At 36.2% G+C, this 4,386-nt stretch overlaps 1 protein-coding gene across 4 annotated transcripts in view; it reads right to left on the reverse strand.

Moving 5' to 3' along the window:
- MAP3K7 (mitogen-activated protein kinase kinase kinase 7) overlaps positions 1 to 4,386 on the reverse strand; it is a 70,671-nt gene that overhangs the window by 15,716 nt on the left and 50,569 nt on the right. The window lies entirely within an intron of this gene.

Below are 4,386 nucleotides of genomic sequence, written 5' to 3' on the forward strand. Positions count from 1 at the left end.
AGAACGCTAATGGATTTTACTTCTTTCCAAGTGCTAGTTTTGTTTTATTTCTCTATAGTAATACATTATAGTGAGAATAAGCTGTAAGACCCCTGGGAGGCACACTAAGGGGGGCAGGCATATAAGCATGTACTAAGCATCTATTGTATGTCTGGTACTTTCACATGTTATTAAGAACCCTGGGGGGGCGGATGTTATGGTCCCCACTGGCAGATAAGGTTGCTAAAGCTCAGGGAAATTAAGGACTTGCCCAAAGCCACATATCTGACGAGTAAAAGTAGTTTCTAAAGTCCATATAGAAATCAGTACGTCCGGTTCTTTAAATAATCATAATCACATCATCTTGCAGCTGAAATTTTCATTGACTGCAGCACCCTCCAAGAGAAATCTTGAAAACAGATCCATATTGGATACAATTCCAGAACGGCTATGCAGGCATACATGAGAATGTATAATTTTAGGGAAACACAGAAAGGTTCACCCAGATGTATTATAAAAAATAAATCTGTGCAGTCATCTGTAGAAATTTATTATCGGACTTCCCTGGCGGCGCGGTGGTTAAGAATCCTCCTGCCAATGCAGGGGGCATGGATTCGATCCCTGGTCTGGGAAGATCCCACGTGCCACGGAGCAACTAAGCCCGTGCACCACAACTACTGAGCCTGTACTCTAGAGCCCGTGAGCCACAACTACTGAAGCCTGTGTGCCACAACTACCGAGCCTGCACTCTAGAGTCCGCGAGCCAGAACTACTGAGCCCACGCGCCTAGAGCCTGTGCTCTGCAACAAGAGAAGCCACCGCAATTAGAAGCCCGTGCACCTCAACAAAGAGTAGTGCCCACTCACCGCAACTTTGAGAAAGCCCGTGCACAGCAACGAAGACCCAATGCAGCCAAAAATAAATAAATAAGTAAATTAAAAAAAAATTTATTATCAAGGTGGGTTAGCCTTGCTCAACAATATAATACAACAAAAAATGATCATCAATAAACAATATTTAAATAATTAATGATGATGCAGACCACCTGAAGCCAAAACACTTGAAACTGAAGAGGTCTAGGATTACTTTACCCTGCACTGCATTCAGTTTTATATGCAAGACAGAGTGATAGAGTTTGTGTGCTTTTGGAATCAGATCTAGATTCAAAACTTGGTTATAGCAATTACTGGCCAGTGTAAGGGAAGTAAAGACTTAGGTAAGTTTCTCTAACCCTCAGTTTATCCATCTGCAAAATGGGGCAAATTAAAAGTACCAAACTTATAGGGTTAAGATTTAAATAATATACATTAAAGGCACGAAATGGGTGCACAATAAATAAAAGGCAGCTGTTACTGTTAGAGTTCTCTAGTTGATCTGGGCATAAGTCTGATCTGCGCAAATAAGCTCCTGGGAGACTGGGCCTACCACAAACACACCGGTCGTGGAGTTAGTTGGGTTTAGTATTTGTTGCAGTAAAGCAAAGTGCTCACCCTAGGGCACTTTGGGGTGTAAGAGGGTTTTAGAAAGAGCTTACTAGAGGATCTGGGCTTTTGTTGAATGATTCTGACGAGGCTCCAAAGAAAGAGGCGTTCACTCTAGATTGGCTACTGTCAGCAAGCAGTGGCAATTCTACACGGAGGGCAGTCTAGGGTCAGGGTAAAGCTGCGTCTGGTAAAGAAGCATCAGTCACTCATATCCACTGGGAGAGGGCAATGTTTGTAATTTGTGGGTGGCACAGTGACCTTGTTTTTGTCTGTGCTTAGACAACACTATAAAATGGTCTTGTTTTGTCTCATTTTATCATGATCTCAGAGTCACTTTGTCTATTGGTGTTCTGAGACATTCTTTATGACCAGCTTCTAACAACACCAAGGCTTTAGTATCAGATCAGTTCCTGGACATCAGGGGCAGCTTTTTTCTCAGCATCTTCTCAAATGGAGGCCAAATCCATTACATGTGCTTAATGAGCTTCCTGAATTAATTAAAAACCTTAATCAATTAATTTAAAAGTGAGTTGTATGTTGTGTGGATGCAATCTTTTACATGAATACTTACACAACCACTTTTAATTAAGAAGCCTGCTACGTTCACTATTCCTCCTCTCAATAGAAATGGCAGTATAAAAACAACCAATTTAATTTTAGTTGACAGATGAAAAGTTTAAGTGATTTTATTAAGATCAGTCTCGAATCAAGAGTCATAGCAGAAACTCTCATCAGATCACTTTCCCCTATGAGATGTGACAGTAAACTTCATTAGTAAGCTCTCTATTTTCCTCTGATGATTGTACTGACTGGGCAAATACTTTTTTGTTCTTTATCAATTTCCATGGCCAAAACAAACAAAAAAACCTGCTATGCATCTGTTTAATCACTGCTTAGCCAGATTTTAAAAAGAACTATACCTTCAATTTTGAAAATCCAGATTATGCATACTTTTCTTCTTCAAATAATGAATGTTATTTTCAGTAGTAATTAAAAAGATTTAATGGTCATTTATCGTAACATTTTCAGGGGAAAATGTTTTCATAGTATATGAGGATTACCATTTGTCATTCTCACCCCAAACTGGATATTAGGCATTTTAAGTTTGTAATACTTAAGTAATTCTGAAAGAGCAGACCAATTTAAAAAACTGGCTAGACAATGGCTACATAGCACCTGTTTTAGAACAGGTTTTACCACCATATCAAACTCCCCCTCACTCTGAATCTCTTGGAGTAGTCCATGACAATTCATGCAGGTGACTGTCCCACAATCAAAGTCTGCCTCAGTTCCAGTGTTTTATAGATGAAAATGGTTATGATCGACGTCTCAAGTAATATGGAGTTTGTGAGGAAATAAGTTAAGGCTTGGTATGGTGAGGTCAGTCCTGAAATATAGCAATGCCTTTAATATAGAATACAGAGAAGAGCACTGGCACTGGCAGATGCTCCTGAACTGTCTTAGAGCAAGCCACTCATTCCTAGTCAAAGGGAGAATACTTGGCTAGAGTTTCTCATAACTGGAATGTCAATGGCAATAGTAAATAGCATTAAAAAGACTGAACTCATCAAGCCTCTAGGGAATCACAGCAAATACCAGATGTCAAGCTATCTGTTACTGAATGCCCTGGTTAATACTTTAAGTATTTGAGGGGGAGAAAGTGGGAAACTTCATTCAAAAGTTCTGGGATCTCATGAAAGCAGATATACTGAAAAAGCTGCTCTTAAATAAATAAAACCAAGATTTAAGGTCACTTAATATCATAAAATATATAATAAATTAATATGTATTATGTATATATATTATACGTACATATGTGTGTATATATGTATTTGAGTGTATGGGTATTGCGAGAAATAAAAATATTTCCAGATATAAATGAAGATCAAGGCTATCTATCATTTAAATATCTCAAGTGGTTTTGTTAGTTAAGTTAGCTGATAGCTAGAAAAGGTTTTCAAATATTTATTAATGACTACAAAGAATCTCTAAAATTTCAAGTATGTTATAAAAATGAAATAATAAAACACCTTTTAGATGAAAAGTACTAATACATTTTACCAGAAATTAAATCACATTATTTATAACATATAATCCTATAATTTTTCATGAATATGGACCATAATGTGGTATTTATATTACTTCAGATGCATGCTATAGTCTTAAAATTTATTTATTTCAGCAAAACTGAAAGCCAACAACAAAACCTCATAATTAGTTTTCAATTCATTTTAAGAATGTGATATAAATTATATATGCTAAGTCTATTGACCTGAGTAACAGAAAAAGCAATGACTGCTACTTTTATATACTTGGTTGGTTAAAACTCTGCACTTGTCAGAAATGGCTTAAATTATAGCACTGTCTGGGTCATCTACAAAGAGGTAAGGGGCGTTTAGAAGAATATCCAGAAATATAAAGATGAAGAATAAAAACCTGAACAACTGGGATAGAAGACTTTCTAGAGTTTATCCATCTGCTTAGTAAATACTGTCCTAAGGATGTTTCACAAAAATATAAATCTAGGGGATATGACAAATTAAAAGATGTTAAAAGTCCGCCAAGTATGTCAGTGCCTGTGATCCCAGAGGAGTGACATCTTTTGGGGAAATATTTATTCCCCTCATTAGTAAAAAGGAGATAATACTAATGATTCATTTTAGAGGACAATGTTAATGACAAATTGTTAAATTACAAAATTGAATACTTCCTTAGTAAAGCATATATATAAAAACCATATAACATACATAGAGCACTATTGAATTAATCAACATATTTTCACAAATTTTCCTTCAAGTTAAATCAATAATGGCATCTATACTGTTTTTCCCTTAAGTATTTAAGTTCTGGTGATAATGAATTTTTCTATCATAATTTTAGGTCAACTCATAAAACTAATTTTGCAGAGTATATATATATATAT

Source organism: Lipotes vexillifer, unplaced genomic scaffold (genome assembly GCF_000442215.2).
Source record: "Lipotes vexillifer unplaced genomic scaffold, Lipotes_vexillifer_v1.1 scaffold1533, whole genome shotgun sequence".
Taxonomy (NCBI): Eukaryota; Metazoa; Chordata; class Mammalia; order Artiodactyla; family Lipotidae; genus Lipotes; species Lipotes vexillifer.